Genomic DNA, 19014 nt, shown 5'->3' with positions numbered 1-19014 from the left:
TTTCCCATAAAGCTTTTGTTACTATCTGTACACTAGGGATCCTGTGTATCTCACACATCACTAATGGAGAATGGGGAATATGCTAGTGAAATTAGGGTTGTTGTTGAATTAATTAATGGAAATTTGATGATACCAAATTACCTCTAAGTTTGGCTGTTTATATGATTAATTTTACAGATGTAGAATACAGAATTCCTTTATTTAAAAAATAATATACTATTACAAGTTGATTATATGTTTGCCCTAAAATAAAGGTGCAGAGTGACTATAGTTATATTATTTGTTCTTTCTTAATAATATAAATTTGTAATTATTTGTATATTTGAAAACTTAGCATTTTGTCTATCAGGTATAGTAAAATTATATTTTCATAACTTTGTTTAAGTTTCTTTTATTCTCAGGGTTGATTACATTCCACATTCAGTGGTACTTGTTCTAAGTTCCATGGTAGTTAACAAAAGCAGTTTTCTTACTGATAGGTAGTCACTTGAAATGGTCCTACTGAAGCCTGGGTGGATGCCCGTTCACCTGTCTCAGACAGATGCGAGGACAAGTGGAAAGCTTAGGGAGGATAAGGGTACTGTGAGGAGACAACGGAGGTGACAAGAGATGTGAATGTTGACACTGGGTCATATTCCTTCTTTGTAGAACTTGGGCTGGCAGCCTAAGGTCTGTGATTGACACTCTGGCTGGCATGCCTACCCTCCACTTAAAAGAGCGAAGGTCTATGTCCTGTGCAATGCTCTCTATATCCCCAGGGTAAATGTTGAGCATCAACTCAGGCTAGCCCCATCCTTAGAAGGACGAAGGTTAACCCTGAGACATCTGATAATGTTTTAGGTGTGCCCTCACCAGCTACTCAGGATTCTTCTCTCAGCTTCCTAACAGAACCTTCCAGCTACTTTCAGCCAACATTCTTTCTCCTGAGTCCCAAATTCAAATTGATCAGTTTTCCCTCCAGTCTGGTCACATCTCATTTTATCATTCAGGAATGTGGCTAGCACTCTTCAAAGTTCCAGTCCAGGTTCAATGTTTTTTGAATGCTAAACACTTTCACCCATTTTGGTGTTATTTGGGGAGTGCAGGAGAGATAAATACACATTTAACTGAACACCTTTCAATTACTTCAAAACACCAAATATTGTCGGTTGACTAATTCTGATGGAATTAGTTGATACAAAGCAAGTAATTTAACTTAAATATGTTGGGGATTTTGCTTGAATACTTTTCTAGTTTTAGCAGGAAAAAGATGGAGAGTGGACGTGGGGACGGGGAAGCAAGAGATTGTGTTGTATTGGTTCATTTCATTATCTCCATCCGTAGGACTGAATTCCCTAAATTTACTTAAACTCTCCAAGGTGTTTTAGATGAACAAATGGAGATAATAGCTGAACTCTGGCCTCAGAGGGCTGTTTTAGGGTTAAGTAAATTATTCTCTAGGGAAGTATTTAGCAAATTTTAAAATTGCATGCAAGATCCAAGGCTCTGAACAACTTCGGATGCCACAATTTGCATAGCTACCTGCTATTTCAGCAAAACTCAGATAGCTTGTTTCGCATGCAAACTGAAGACAACTCCTAGACTTGTTTGAAGGGTGCTAATCTGCTATACAATGTTGCTGCCATCTTAAAAGTCATTATATAATATATGAATGGTGTCTTAGATAAGATTTGATCATCCTTCTTTCCTCTTCAGAGAAGTTTCTCTTTGTCTTTAGCCTACTTATTTATTGGAGAAACAAAGGAGGAGGCTACAATGCTTGATAACAAATGTACTCATTATCTTGCCCATGTAATTGTAATCCCTCTGTACAGTATTTTCACAATAAAAAAAAGATTTGATCATAAGGAAACAATCCCATGAGAACATACAAGGCATCAGAGAATCAAAAAGTCCTTTCTAAGGGATAGCTATGCAGCATTTCAGAATCCTATGACATTCCAAGAATGAAAAACTCAGAGTACATAGTCACCACACCTCAAACTGAGAAATTGGATTAATCCCAGATCCCATGGCTTATTGAGAACAAATCATTAGCAACTGTAAGACAAAAATGATGAAGAGAGATTAGATGTTGTTGTGTACACTAGAAATCCCAGCTACTCAGGAGGCTTAGGCAGAAGGACCACATTTCAAGTCCTACCCAAGCAAAAACTCCAGAATTTATCTGAGAAGTTACCAAAGCAAAAGGGACTCCAGGGACCATGGCTCAAATAGTTGAATACTTTCCCAGAAAGTACAAGACCCTAAAGTTAGACTCCAGTACAACCAAAACTTACATTAAAAAGAAACAAAGAGTTTTCTGGCAAAGCCTGAGCAAAACTCAAAAGCCAAAGGAAAGCCTCTGGCCTTCCTCCAGAAAGCTGGGTCTGTACACCAACAACAGGATCTTCACCTGCTGCACCTTACAAGTGGCAACTCTCAGGCTTCTCTGATCAGATCTCAGAGAGACTTGGGGTATGATTGTAACAGGGTCCTTAAGTGATTTGTGTATAGTAGCAATAGAAGATTGACTCTCATCTGTAGGAAAGGTCTCCCATGCATGATACTTAGCAACAATAATGCAGCCATGAAGACAAGTTCCATTTATCTCTCTGTATTTTGGTCTTCCTATCTATTTCCCATGTGTGTCCCCTAAGAAGCCAAGAGAAAACAGCTTGAGGGGCTTTATTGTAATTCTCTATCCTTTGACTAGCCCCCTCTACTCTCAGCTAGATAGGAGGATTAAGTTCCAGAGATCCATTGCTCAGCACAATGACTATGGCTAATGATGGCATACTTCGAAAAAAATGAAAAAAGAATGAGTATTGTGTTATCATTAAATTGATTATGAGGTGATGGCTATAATGCACTTGTTAATTAGATAGATTCAACAAGCCTGTAATATGAGATTTTAATTGGATGACTAAAGTGTGTTTAACTGGACCCCCAAGCAGAGCTATGGGGTAGTACTCCTCTCCACCCCTCATGCAACAGTGCTCAGTCCTCAGTCCTTACCAGTCCAGTGTAATTGAAGGTTACAGATTCAGCATTGGTCTTCCAATACCTCAATGAGGGACTTGTGAGTGATTAATTCTACGTTGGCCTTTCATTAGTTGTATCTCAAAGCCTCTTGGTCAGTAATAATCAAATGGAACTTAGCCTTATCATAGAGGAGTATCTGTGAACATTTTATTTCCAAAAAAGGCAATCCACCTAGGAAGTACTTTAAAGAAGAAGTTTTTGTTTCCTTTGACATGTCATTTCTGGAAGCAGTCTTTTTAACTCACTGCTCCTCTGACCCCCTTAGTAGCAGATACAATTCATTGCTTATGCAGCCTGACAGAAAAGATGCACGGTATATGGCGCTGCATATCTTGACTTCATTAATCCCTCATAGCGAAGACTTGAAACTGTAACGTGTGAGAAGGAAAAGGTGCCAACATGACATTTACTACTGCTAATATGAATCTGATTAATTCTACAAGAAACATCATTTTAACTCTTTGTATTCTACAAGGAGGGAGGAATCCAGTGGGAGGCAAACAGGATACAAATTTTATGGAATTGCCCACATCACAGAATTCCTGGGGGATGATATAATAGCATAAGTACGTCCTTGATGAAAAAGGTCTGCAAATTCTCTGCTTTGAACAGGACACTGCTCTGCAGAAAACCTTCTGAGCAAAGCAGAGATACTGCTCAGCTCCTTTCAGAGTCCATCCAGGCCGCCAGCTTCTAGTGGTTCAGTTCTGATGGGGAAGCAGGCAAAGTGAGAGGAGAGGCCTCTAGGAGCAATGTCGCTTTCCGAAGAATGGTAGTTCAGGGTCTATTTTTTTATTTTATCGACTCCTTTAAAATGTTCTTTTTTTTTATTTGGTCAGTCGTGGGCCTGAAGTCTGGACCTGGGCGCTGTCCCTCAGCTCTTCAGCTCAAGGCTAGTGCTCTACCACTTGAGCCACAGTGCCACTTCCATTTTTTTTCTGCTTATGTGGTGCTGAGGAATCGAACCCAGGGCCTCATGCATGCAAGACAAGCACTTTACCACTGAGCCACCTTCCCAGCCCTAAAATGTTCTTTATTATCCTGGCCTCAGGGTATATGTTCAAAACTGATTCTACATTTCAGCAATCCCATACTTGAAATTGCCATTAAAAAGAAAATTGCCATTAAAAAGACTACTTTGCATCTCCACTAAGGGGCTGCTGGACTTAAAGAAATGGAACCTAAATTATGACCTCTCAATGAATTGAAAACAAACAAAACACAAGCACAAACTTAAGGTGCGTGTGTGGGGGGGTGTAAAATCCAATTCATTAGAAAAAATAATAAATAATATTGGCATAGCCATCAAAATATTTCTCACTATAAGGAACTCTGACCTCTCTAGTTTTCTTTTTTTCTATTTAAATTTTCTGATTTTCAAAATATTTATACATCAAAGGGTGATTTTTATTATCTCTTAGGAACTACTAAGTATAAAATTTATGATCTTAAAAATTATTTTAAAAAGCATCTCTGAAGCTGGGTGCTGGTGGCTTATGACTATAATCCTAGCTACTCAGGAGTCTGAGATCTAAGGATTGCAGTTCAAAGTCAGTCCAGGCAGGAAAATCTATGAGATTCTTATCTCCAATAAGGCACCCCCCCCAAAAGCCAGAATTGAATCTGTGTCTCAAGTAGTAGACTGCCAACTTTGAGCAAAAAAGCCTAGCAAGAGAATATGACACTGAATTCAAGTACCAGACCCAACACAAAGACAAACAACAACAAAAAGCACTCTCTAAAACTTTACCTTCCTTTAGTTATAAAATAAGCTCTTCAATTAATTATGTTTATTGAGAACTAAATATAGGGACTCTTTAGTTAGGTTCTCCATCCTGCCAGGCAGGGTAACATGAAGAAACTGTAAATGTGTGCAACTGTTCAAACTTGTAAAAACTGTAAATTTAAAAAATTCTACAGAATGTGCTGAATCACGTATTATTAGAAAAAAATGGTTTTCATCAACTCACGCACACACACACACACACACACACATACACACACACACCAAGAAAAGGAAGGAGGTCTGGCTCTGAGATTAAAAACATGCATTTGATCATGTCTATAATCTATTCCTTGTGTATCCAGCATATATGTTTTGGGGGGAGGTCAACTGTTTGACAGAATAAGACCAGATTGTAAGGGGGAGAAAGTTAAAAAAAATTCTTTACAATACTCTGACACCACAATGAAAAATAGCTTTTTGTGTATGTGACTTTCTAAATAGTATTCACCTTAGAATATTAACTTGTTTTATCACTAGGTTGTGGAGAGTGATATTTAAATGTGGAAGAAGTAGTGCCTTCTCACGCTGAAATAGAGTTAGTCGAGAAAAGAAGAGAGGGGATTTGGAGCTATTGGAGAAGTCTACTTAGAAGCTGACTGGTACATGCTGCCTTTCCCAAGTTACTAGAGACCCAGTCCAGCCCTGGTGCCTAACGTTTTTGTGAATCTGTAGAATATGTTTTTTATTTTAAAAAGTGCTCAATAGGAACTATACTCATGACCTTGCTCATGTAACTGTAACCCCTCTGTACAGCATGTTTACAAATAAAAAATGTACAAAAGCAGAAATTAAACCTAAAACTTAAAAAAATTAACAAGAGGGCAGGGGAAACCCACCAACTGTGAACTCGGGCAAATGACACACGGTTGGGGCTATAAATGTAAGCAATGTGCTCCAGAGAAGAAAAATTGTTCCTGTTTGGTTATTTTAGCCTCTGAAAGAAACTTTTGTGGGGAAGATGTAAGGGAATCCCAGGGCTGGAGCCTGGCTCTGTGACACTCAGGTCACCATGTCATGTCAGCCCAAGCAGCCAGAGCTAGGCTATCAGAGTGCCCCTTCCACCCCTCACCTGGCACTCCTTTCTTCCTTGGCATCAACCTGCCATGGCCAAAATGATTATGAAAGAGACCCTTTTGTGCCCCTCAATGGAGGTCTTTCGTAAGGAGACCAGGAGGCTGGGGAAGAGGTATTTCTGGACTCTTGATGCTAACAGAAATTAAAGAGCAGTTCTGTTTCTCTATTATAAAACTTCTCTTGTTGATCACTATCCAGCAATCTGCTGGTTCAATTTCTTCGGCCCATCTGCTTCTCTCTCACTGGCTATATTTGTTAATATTTCCCCCAAGCAGCCGGCTGGCTGCATTGCCCTTGCTGTGCTACAGGAAGAGGCATAGATTGATCATTTTTTTTTTTTTTGCAGGATGAGGAGTGTTTATGTTGGGCAGAAGAACGGAGTGTGTACTGGATTACTATCCTGAGTCAGAGAGAAAACGTCTTCAGGAAAAAAAGGGGAGCAGGAGGAGGAAGAGGAGGAGGAAAAGAGAAGGAAAAGGAAAGAAAAGCTAGCAGTGCAGTTTGGGTAGCAGAGGGTGGGGGTGGACAGGAGGAGCCTGTGTCAGGATAGCCATCAGCTAGCTTATCTGTCTTTCTCCTTTGGCACCGGCAAGCTCCCAACTCAGCACGCCATGTGTCAAATCTATCATTTCGTATGTCAGCGACCATTATTCCCTCTTTTGTCACCAGTTTTGACCAAAGGATGAAAAATTGCTGTCTTACTCAGACAAAATTATTGCTGGGGGGGAGAAAGAAAGGGCAACTCTGGCAGAGAGGAGTAGGCCAAGGTGAAGCACAGGAAGGCCTGCCTCAGATTAGGTCTGGGTTAAGAGAATATTGATCTGTGTGCTAAAACTGTTGATCTCTCTGAGCAGAGAAAGACAAATGGGCAAAAAAAAAAAAAAGAGTGTCTCCAAGGACATTTGAATTGCTCTGAGTTTTCCGTTAGTATTTGTTTGGTTTGTGGGTTTCTGCACTGGGGATTTCAACAAAAACAAGCAAATATTAAACAGAACTAAAGCAGCCACAAAAATGATACAGAGGAAAACCTAGGGGAAGAAGACCAGCCCAGAAACTGGGCAAGGTTTACTTATTTAATAGCAGGAACATTAAAATATAAAGTACAGCTTGTCTCGGCTATGAAGTTATGAATGCATTTTTTAACGTTTAATGCTGGATTGTTACAAGGAGGAAAGATGTCCAAAGTAGGTATCTTTAATTATGGCATGTTAGACATTTAGAAAACATATCAAACCACGTAGAAAGCATGATGGTGACGTTCAAAAACCCACAAATGAAAGGAAATATAGAGGCTTGCATTCATTAAGCAAATATAGTATGACAAGGCATAAATTCAAATTGGGGGTTTGAGTAATTTTCCCCAACTGTAGAGCTTTAACACCAAATATGGTGAGGGAATCAGAGGACATAAAGCAGCAACTATTTCCTTTAGAGTCAGAAAGAAAGTAAGATGATGACTAGGTGCAGGGACACTGGCGCCATAACTGTGGCTTGAACTCTACCGTCCCTTTCCCCCCCACATGTGATTTTAGGTGGGATTTTATCTCGTGTCATCCTTAGTCCCCTCTCCTATGAAGGTATCACAGCTACACTTCTCCATCTCAAAGGGTTAGAGTGGAGTTTTGATCAATTGCCATGTGTAAATCACTTTGAAATTTTGGCGCAGACTCAGTGATCCCAATTTCCTTCGTCACAAGTGTAGAAGTTTCTTTTAGAAACCCATTTCTTTGAATCCTTTCGTGATATCCACCCCTGAGCCTTGGTATATCCTTCTTGTTGGCATGAAACAGTTGTGCCTCTCCCAGTCCCTTACTGACTTTGCTGCTCCTACACTTTTACATTACAGTTACAGTTCAATTGTGCAGAGTATTTGGAATTGGCCTCCTCCATCTCATAACAATGGAAAACCCTTTTCTTTCTCATCATTCCCTGTCTAATCCCTAATTAGCAGTTTGCTATAGTTTTTCTAAGACTCGGTGGTGAATCAACAGAAAGTGCATTAGAAGTGCTGCCATGTGAGAAGTGTGTCAATTCCTCTAACAATGCAAACTTAGCCTTCTCTAGGTATTGGCTTACCTAGAGAAAATAGTTAACATGTATTTGCTAATGTAATGAGCCTATAGTGTATAAATTGCTCTCAGCATATTTTTCAAAGATCCTTTGGAATAAAATAGAAATATATTCAAAGAAGGTAGGAAGAAATGAACAAGTACAGGACCATACAACTACATGCCCTATTTGAGAACAAACCTGGGAGTCAAAGGACAAAGGTCCAAACTCCTCTTTGTTCTTGTGGCCTTGAGAACATCACCAACTCATCCCATTCCCAGCTTCTAGATATCCAAGGACAGTAGTATCCTCTATAGGAAGAATTCAGATCTCACTGTATCTTTTCAGAATGTTCCTCTAAAACACTAAGAGTCATTGATACAGCAGGTTTTTTAAAAGTATGCATGCAAAACATTTTGAAATTTTTAACATAGTTAACAAACACTATGTTAAAATGCAATAATAGATGCAATAAGACAAAAAACAAAGGGCGAACCAAAGCAACAGCGATGCTCACAAGACAACATGTTGGAAATGAACTGTACAACTTGGAGGGGGGAGCATTGGGAGGAGAGGGAAACTGGGAGATAAATGAAGGAGGGGGAACAATGTTTGTCAAGAAATTTGCTCACTACTTTGCATAAGTAACTGTAACCTCTATGTATATCACCTTGATAATAAAATTAAATTAAAAATAACTAGTATTTGAAATAACAATTGGTAGTAGTTACTTTTGATATATAGCATTATCAGGTCATAGAACCTGAAAGAACACCTAATACCTAAAATATTTGTTGAAGTATAAAACTAAAAAATTACTGGTGATTGAATGAAATATATAAAGAACTACACTTGGGATTGGAGATAAAGCTCAGCATTAGAGCACTTGTCTAGTATTTGTGAGGTCTTGAGTTTGATCCCCATCACTACACACACACACACACAGAATCATAATATTGATCACTTTGTACATTATTATTTAAATAAGCATAGGAGATGTTCAAGAGAGTTTGTTTCTGTTAATGCTAAGTCTTAGTAGCCTTAGTAGCCTTAAGTTAATGTTCAAAATGAATATATGTGATGTGCTACCTTCCTCAGACTAACACAATTTTGTAACTCCATTTTCTTTCACTAGGAACAATTTGGATTAAGTTACATGAACAATTACAGTTCAAAATCTCAGATGGGAAAAGAATGATGTTTTTATTTCTTTCTTTTTTTGGGAGGGGGTCCGGTCATGTGGCCTGAACTCTGGGCCTGGGCGCTGTCCCTCAGCTCTTCAGCTCAAGGCTAGTGCTGTACCACTTGAGCCACAGTGCCACTTCCGGCTTTTTTTCTTTTTGCTTATGTAGTGCTGAGGAATCGAACCCAGGCCCTCATTCATGCAAGGCAAGCGCTCTCCCACTGAGCCATCTTCCCAGCCCCTGTTTTTATTTCTTATTTCTACAAATACAGTTTTGACTATTTCTGTTAAATAAAACCAAAATTAATGACACTTCAAGGTCATCAGAAGCAATTCTGTGTTGTTCTTATGTAAGGATTAGACAGAACTTTTATCCTTAGAGATTTTCAAGAGGAGAATTTTTAGTCCACTTAAAACTTAGTGGTTTTCAATCCTAACTAAGAAATTGGTATCTGCTATTAAAATAAAACCATCATAAACATAAAATTTCAAGTATAAGCATACTGAATACTTCTGAAATAAATGCCTCCAAAGAGTAAATGGTGGTATTAACTAGTAGTAAAATCTAAAGCACATCTCATGTATAGTCAGACCCACATTCAAGTTCCAGTAGTGTGATTTCTGCCCTTTTCATTTTTACCTGAATGATATTTGGTAAGCAACATAGTTCTCTTCATCTAGTTTACTGATCTGTAAAATGCACAGTTTATATGCAATATGTATTAGTGGCCTATTTACATAGTTATCAGGCAATAAAGAATATATCCATAGATTGCTGTAGATAGTTGATTGCATTTCAGTATTTTGGGGTGCTGTTATAATGCAATACAAGCATGTGAAAACAACTTGGAGTTGCAAGATTCTTTTTAACCTAGAGCAGAGTTATGTCACATTTATTGCAAGCACTAAATTGCCTATGGTAACATTTTTCTCTCCATTCAGAAGATATCTAAGTGAATGCAAATTAAAGCATGATTCTTTATAAATGCAGAAATATGGGACGTGCACAGTTGTTCTGTACTAATAAGAAATGTTTGCTCTTAATCTACTTGAGAATTCTATGTCTAACACATTGTCAGGACACCATGAGTTATTAATAATAACTCCACATATTAAAACTATTAACGCTAAAGTTAAAATCTAAAATAAAATTGCTTATCCCCACATGGACTTAAAATGTTATTTAGTACATGAGGAATAAAATAAATTGGCTTCAAGTTAAAAACCTGTTCTGTGTCATTAATCTTAAACATCATCTTCCAAGTTATCACAAAGATATTCTTGTTGGGATTATCTGTCCCTCCTATCCACTCTCTTCTCTGACTCTCACCTAATTCCTCCAGTTTTCCTCCCTCACTTCTCCCCAACATGTCTGAATATACTCTTTCACTATCCAAGATAGGCAGCCTACTTAGGCATACAGGTTAAGTGACCCAAAAGATGCAGAAGAAACTAACAGTGGTCTTACACACACACACACACACACACACACACACACACTATCTTCCTGTGGAAAATAGATTTAAAATAAATATGAGAAATGAGTCAGTCGTCTTATATTGTGGCAAAAAATATACAGGATTAGCCTGAAGCAACTTCTGCCAGATAGGAAGGAAGTACTCCAAAAAAAGAAAAGCCCCACAACAGTGCGAATATGTCAGGAGAATACTGGGCCAACTGAAGCAACTCCCAATGATCAAAGCTGGAACAATCTGAGCAACAGAATAAAGTGGTATTGAATTAACACCCAACGTATAAAACAGATATCCATGACTCTATACTTATAAAAAGTACATGGGATGTACAAATAATGGGAGAAAATCTCCCTTAATTAGAAGATTCCAATAGAAACATTTTTAAGAACTGGCCTTACTATGTAGCCCAGGCTGACATATTCTTGATTCTTCTACCTCAGCCTACCATGTACTGGGATTATAGAAGCACACCATCATGTCTGGTTCAATATTAGTAATGCCCTTTTTTTAAGTGAGAGCTATACAGGAAGACTTCCTTCTAAAGGACATAGAATGGGAACATGAGAAGCGAGAGTAAAAATTAGATTCATAGTACAAAAAACTTGTCAAAGACTACTTCAGCTAGGTCAATATCAACAGGGATAAGTCATGTTGACTGTAGACACTCTTAAATACTGTGATAAAAATGGGAATTTATCACCATGTCCTTTCTCTCCAAAATCTGTAATCCTCATTTTATTATGAGGAAAAACATCATGAAATACAAATGAATGATATTCTGCCAAATAATTAACCAGGATTCTTCAAAACTTACTAGGTCATTTAAACACAACAAATTATGCAAATTGCCATGGCCACCAAAGACCCTGGAGACATTAGGACTATATGGAAAGTAATTGGACTGGGAGCTTGGAATATCAAGAAGAAGCTAGAAAAACATCAGCCAATGGAAATAAGCGATACATTGTTATTAATAGCAATGCATCAATATAGACTCAATATATAATGATTGCCATCCTACCCTGCAGCAACTAACCTTATTACACTGTTTTTCACTGTTATAGCAGAATACTGGAGTCTGCAAGCTTTAAAAAGAAAAAGAATGTTTATTAAGCTCATAGTTTTTGATGTTAAAATTCTCAGTGCCATGGTGCAAAAAGGACACATCCCAGGGCAACAGAAAAAGCCAGACGGTGAGAGAGATTAAGTGTTCTGCATGAGGCCAATGCATTCTCCCCAGAAGAAATGAGTGTCCCAGGATATACACCATCTCATCCCAGGGCAGGGCCCACCATAATCTCTCATTAGACTCCACAGTCCCACCACCTCTTAACAAGATCAAACTGGGGAGCAAATTTCCAATACACAAATCCTCTAAGGACAAACCATACTCAGAGCAGCAGGTGTGGGATGGGGCAGTTCATAGACTCTTCTTAAAATGTATCTGTAAATCTAAAGATATCAAAAACATAGAAAGTGAACTGTTGAAAATAAAGAGAGGAAATTAAAATAGAACATCTCAAAGACAGACTGATGACTACAGTGAACACTTAGTACTGTCAGTGGCCCTGAAAATACTGGTTCAGTCCACAGACAAGGTGAAGGCTCTAGTGTCTCTGTCACTAGCCACAAATTCAGTCATTCTGGTTACTCTAGAAGTGATCATGACTTGGAGCCCAATTGTATCCTGCAGTGGGAATTTGGATGTATTAGTTAAAAGCCTTCCTCACAGACACATTTTAATTACATGCACAGTTCCCCCACTGCCAGACAAATACACTTCTTAGACACGGCATCACACTGAGCCACACAGTCAATACCAAGCTGCGTAGAAAAGAGAAGAACTGGGAATCTTCCACCACAATTAACCCTGTGGCTCTGATTAAATCTTTCAACGCCTTTTCATCTCAATTTTAGCCAGTAAAACCATAAGACAGAATGAGATTTTCTTTTACCAAAAAGTAACTGAAGGATTTATTCTAGTGAAAGATACAGCTCTTTCTCAAAGCTCTTTTTTTTTTTAGCAATTAAGAAACAAACAAACAAACAAGAATAGGAGGTCAATAGCCTGCTAATACCTCAGTGCTCTCAGGCAGCAGTGACAAATATCCTCCATGAGGACAGCCCTATATACTTTGTCTTCCAAGATCTCCAGAATACATTCTGGATGCCTGTTTGCAGGATGTTTGCATTTGCACGTATGGGCTTCTGCATTATATTTCCTCATTCACAGATTCATGTTTTCCTAAATCAAGTGGGGCTTGAGTATAACAAGAAGGGATTTGGAGTCATGAAATTTATAAAGGATGTAACAGAAAAACCACGTTTCTTTTTCTTTCTGCCTGATATCAAAACTGACTTTTGAAATTCTTCCCAATATTTTAATAACCTTACATCCAAAACACGTCTTTGCACAGAAGCCTTTCAACTTTATGGGAAGCCTCTAGCTTACCTCTTCTGTAAAAGGAAGGGGTTAATACTTGATCATTTGTGGGAATAATTTTAAAGTACCTTTGTTAATAACTGAAACCTCTGTAGATGATTCTTACTAATGAATGCTTACTACTTCTAAAATGTAAAATTTCAGTTTATATTTGAGTTTATATTTGAGTTATAAAAGGTCCACATACATAAAAATAAGCCATATTCAAAATATTTAAAGTATGCTGTTATTTTTTCCTAACAGAATTTTCCTGTCATAGAATCATTTTTTTTTGGCGGGGGGCAGAAGGGGTGGTTGTGGAGCTTGAACTCTGGGCCTGGGCGTTGTCCCTCAGCTCTTCAGCTCAAGGCAAGCACTCTACCACTGAGCCACAGCGACAATTCCAGTTTCCTGCTGGTTTACTAGAGATAAGAGGCTCACGGACTTTCCTGCCCGGGCTGGCTTTGAACCGAGATCCTCAGATCTCAGCCTCCTGAATAGCTAGGATTACAGGCATGAACCACCAACACCCTGCAAGAATCCTATTTTTTGCCACAATAACCCAATTTATGGCACTAAAATTAAGTAGTGCTCTTTAAAAAGGTGGTTCCATGAATTGAAGCTAATAGACTACTTTGTGAGTGTAATAAAACAATGAGTATCTTTTGAGCAATTATAGACTTAGGCATAAATATACATGCTACAAAGTAATTTCTGGAAAGGTCTCCCCATTTCCTGTCTCCATTTATATAGTGTATATATGTATATCTATCTATCTATCTATCTATCTATCTATCTGTCTGTCTGTCTGTCTGTCTGTCTGTCTGTCTATCTATCTATCTATCTATCTATATCACAGTATAAGAAATGCTGTCCTCATGATCTCTGTTTGATGAAGCAGGAAAGGATTAGAATGTGAATTTATTTTCATCTATTTTCCAATCTTTCAAGGATTAAGCCTAATAATCAATTGTCTAAAGTTTATGGACTAGATATTAAAAATATAATACTTGCAAAGGGAAAATAAATGCAGAACAATATATCATATATGTATACATGTATACATATAATCTTCATACAATATTAAATATTTAATTATTTAATATTTAATTAATTGGTAACTATCCTATCTTTCTGTGTGTGTGCATTTGTTGTGTGTATTCTGAAGTATGAACATAGTACAAGAAATAACACAAAATGTGTTATAGAGCTGGTCTATCATAAGGGAGCTAATACTAGTTTAAGTGAATTAATTCTTGTCTTTAATGCTTGTGTTTGTGTACAGAAAGGCAACAGGACATTGATTTGCAGTTAACAGTGGTTAATCCAGAAAGCTTGTCATGTGGGTATATTTTGATAATTTTTGAGACATCTTTTAGATTTGTCACAAAATACCCAATTCCTATAGTAGTATGGGTTCTATGTTGGCCAACGTCAGCACCAATTATCCATTCCTATTCAAGGTAGAATTTTTTTATTTGAGAGCAGGAGGTTGTGGAGGTGCTGGAGGTGATGTAAGATGACAAATGGGTGTGGCTGGCATATAAACAAGGGAGTACACAAGTAAAGGACCTCAAAGCAACCACTTATGAAGGAGCGTGGGCCCCACCGATGTGTGGCAAAGCAAGAGAATCCATGCATGTGCTCAAAACTTACAGTGTTTGAAATCCCCAGTGCCAGCCTGGAACATTCTGCCATATCTTGGTGTCAGAAAATCCTGACTTTGATGCAATCAGCATTCAGATATATTCTCACCAAATCATTGACACCCTAAATAAAAATTAGCTTTTTTAATTGCATGTTTAGCTTGTGCTCATGTTTCATAAACTTAGATTCTCAACTAGATCCTGCTTAAATGTACTGAAATTTTAATGCCTTATTAAAACAAAGTTTTGAATAAATTTCAGGTGATGAACTAATAGAAAACCACCCAAATTCTTCCAAGTTCATCAGTGGAATGATCTTTTTCGGGATATGCCCTTTTCACTAAAATAAGATCTGAATAAACATATTTGTAATGAAGAGGAGACTGAGTACAAACCCTTGTAGATTGTTATATAACATATATTTTTAATCAGCTTTTGTTGCTAATTAAGCATTTAAATGCCAAATTGTGTGATACTAATTTTATTTAAAAATATATATTGACTACTTACCATGTGGCAGTTAGTTACTGGACTAGATGCTGGAACAGCATTAGCCAAACTGAAGAAACACAGAAAATGATTTTTTTTCCTTCCAGAAGGCTATGATTAAAAATAAAACTAACTTTCTCTTCTAGAGTTGTATCAGATCTGATTTAAAATATGCTGTTTTAAGATGAATTATAAACTGTCAGCATTCATGGTTATGAAAAGGGATTTCCAGATATATCTAATGACTTGGAATTTGTATTTAATCTAACAAACCACACTGACTATTGAATTTGTGTGTCTGTGAATATAAAGATTTATTGTCCCTGGAGGTAATTATTGACCTCAACATCTTATCAGTCAATATTTACCTCTTGGGCCAATAAATCTTGATATAACCTCATGAAAGTCAATATCTGTTTAATAGTATACATGGAAATCTGTAATAGTTTGATTACAGTCTTCAATGTCATTCTGGCTAGTACACTCCTTCAAACTGAAGGAACATTGAATCATTCTTTCTTTTGAACATATCCTAAGTGCTCAAGATTTTTAGACAATTTTTTAAGGATATAATGACATACACACAGATCTTCCTCTTCAATCACTAGTATGGTCCCACAAAGCTCACAACTAATTTAATGCTCTGTGGTCTCCTTCTTAGCTCCTAGCACACACTGCATCATTACAAATAAAACTACTTTGGTGAGTGGATATTAACACCCCTCCCAAGGTTACTAAGTTGGTCACAAATCATCTAGCATGTATGTCTCAAACATTTGATGGGCTAAAAGTATTCATTGCTGTAAAATGACAAAACTGCAAAGATATGTATTTAATAATGCTCATGACTGTCATCATTTTAAGAGAGTGAAGGCCTATAGGGCTATAGAGAGCTCCCATGAGGTGCTGTAACTTTTAGTTAATTATTTTACAAGGCATGTTGGTTGATTCTGGTCTAATAACACATCTAATCACAAGGTCAAAGAAGCAAACATTGAACTAATTTTGGTGTTGCCTATATATTTTGTGAAACATTAGGGTCGGTGCAAAGACTAATATGGCTACTTCAAAAAGTCCTTCAAATTGATCATGCCAAACTATAGGCCAAAATTAGGTAAACAAGAGACTCCATTCCCAGTGACTAGGAGGACTTTCTACAATTGCTCAGTTTCCCTAACTCTCTTTGTTATGGCATAAGATGAGAAATTTTCACCAAACATCAGAGACTGGGCTAGATTGTCAAGTTAATAGCAATTTACCTTCACCATCCTTTTTGTACTCTCCAATATGTCTTCAAGTTATTATGTCTTTTGTATTGCCCAACAGCTTTCAATACTTAAACAAAGAGGGGAAATGCAGATGTGATTGGCTGTAGGTCCAAGCTGTTCATTGCTCACCTATGTCAGCTCTGTCCATGACCTGGAGTATACATCTTTTATGATGTGCCTTTCAGAAACTTCTAGCTGCTTTCCTAGTATAATCAAGGACAGTGCCAGCTGGGCAATACTTGGCTGCTGCCCTGCCCTGGCTATAGCTGGGAATATCATGTTATTTCTTCCTCTGTGAATGCCTGGGGAAATTGAGCCTAAAAAGGAAGAACTGGAGTCCAAACATAGCTGTGGATTAGGTTGATTGTGGTAAGGACTGGAGTGAGGCCAATTTGAATAGAAATGTGTAAGATTCCAATTCTTTCCTGAGATCTATCTCAGGTGTGATGCTTTTTACACCTCTGTCTATGACTCCATCCAAAAGGAAATTCCAAAATGTTATGCTCCACTCTATGGGAATCCATCCCATGTCAACTCACGATGTCAAACTTAATGGCACCATGACAAAACACACTCAAATATGCTTTGGAATGGAGTAATTGGAAGTGCCTTGCATACAGGAGACCACTGTAAGAACAAAGCTATCAAAGACTCATGGTCCGGTGCCGAGAATGTCTTGGACCAGCATCTCTATCCTTTTTTGGAAGCATTACTTTCAAACTTTTCCCAGAAACTAGGGAAACTATGTCATCCTAGAGAGAAAAAAAATAAAACCTTAAAACCCAGCTAACCCAATGTTCAGAGAAGAAAGTCTTCTCAGGATGGTGTCTAACTGAACTACTTAAGGAAATCAGGTTATAGGAGATAAAACAAAGCAAAACAAAACTCTGCATCTGTATTGATCCACATTGCTTCCTTTATCTTCCTCTGTGGTTACTATATGACAGATGCCATTATAGCTCTGTCCAAGACTTGAGAATTTTAGGCAAGCACAAATAGTTTTTGATTAGGCTGTTAAGAGCTCACTTTCATCCTTACAGACTAAGCACCAACAGTGACCAAATTCCATGTGGAGCATTCCAGACTACATGGCCTGATCAGGGACAGGTCATTTGTCTGAATTATGTGTAATTTTCTTAGCACTTGACTATGATTAGCAACATCTGGTTTCTTCTGCCATGATTCTGAGGTATATTCTGAAGATTCTGGTGTTTCCAGAAGGTGCCCCAAATCCATTCCTTCCAGTGACACTTGACTAATTGAATCTCATAAGAACAGGGGACCATTCTTGAATTCTTATCTCTGTTATTCTGTTGCTATATCACCTTCCCTAATACTTTCCCAAAATGCATACCAAATGATGAGCCTGAAGTATACCCTCACAAAGCTTCAAGGCCTTTTATTTGGTGTGTGTGTGTGTGTGTGTGTGTGTGTGTGTGTGTGTGTGTGTGTGTACTGGGGTTTGAGTCAGAGGCTTTTGCTTGGATTTTGCTCTCAAGGTTGGTTCTCCACCCCTTGCTCTACTGGCTTTCTGTTGGCTAACTGGAGATAAAAGCCTCATAGACTTCTCTTCCAAGGCTGGCTTCCAACATAGATTCTCAGATCTCAGCCTCCCAAGTAGATAGGATTACAAGTGACTCACCAGTACCTAGAAAGATATCTAACAATAACTAAAGAATTGTGCTTTTCTGAGGATCCCACAGATGGTTTATCAAGAGGGGTCTGTGTCCATCAAGCTGTCATAGTGCGATTCTTAAATGTAAACACCCAGCCCCAGGAGATCTTTCATCCTTATCCTTTTGACATACTCCCAGATAGCCATGATAGGCTATCTCATAAAACTAATTGCTGTAGAATCTGGGCCAATTAAAAGGCCCCATCCCAGATCTCCTAGAGTTCTGTTCAGGGCAAAGCTCTCAGTACAATCTCTGGTAGCTAGACAGATGGTAGAATGCATTTATTATACATTAGATTCGAGATATCCATGAGGGCCAGACTTTTGGTTGTGAGAATTCTATGCTATATAGCTCCTCTCATGTGTGATCAAGGGGCAGCACTCTAAGGTTAGTGGTAGACTAGGATTAATTGTTTCAAGGATAAAGCCACATTTTCCATGGAGATTTGCAAGAATTTTGTTCCCACTTCAAAATCTAAATGCCAGGGACTCTTGAACAAGAAGTACATTTTGGACACTTGTCCCATTGTTTTTGAAAAATTATTGGCACTTAGAGGAGTAGTCCAGAGTTTAACTTTGTATAACATATAATAATTTAACAATTTCAATGAGCACTTCTGATATTTTAGAAAATGTAATAACTTCTAATTTAAGTTTATTTGTTCTTTAATTTTTCATCCAAATATTTACTAAAGAATAATCATATTTCCACATGTTGCTCACTTAAAATACACAAAGAAATTTCTGATCTCCAGGGTTTTACCATACAGTTTGAATGCAAAAGAAATCATAGTGTATGACCAGATAAATGAAAGGATTTAATGATGAATCAAAGCTAGAAAAATATAAGAGGCAACAAGTTACTCTGAATGTACATGTCTGATATATGTTGAAGTTTCCAAATTCCTATTCATACTTCCAAC

This window comes from Dipodomys ordii, unplaced genomic scaffold, assembly GCF_000151885.1.
Source record: "Dipodomys ordii isolate 6190 unplaced genomic scaffold, Dord_2.0 Scaffold194, whole genome shotgun sequence".
NCBI lineage: Eukaryota > Metazoa > Chordata > Mammalia > Rodentia > Heteromyidae > Dipodomys > Dipodomys ordii.
The sequence above is the reverse complement of the archived record's forward strand: the minus strand, read 5'-3'. Positions refer to the sequence as shown.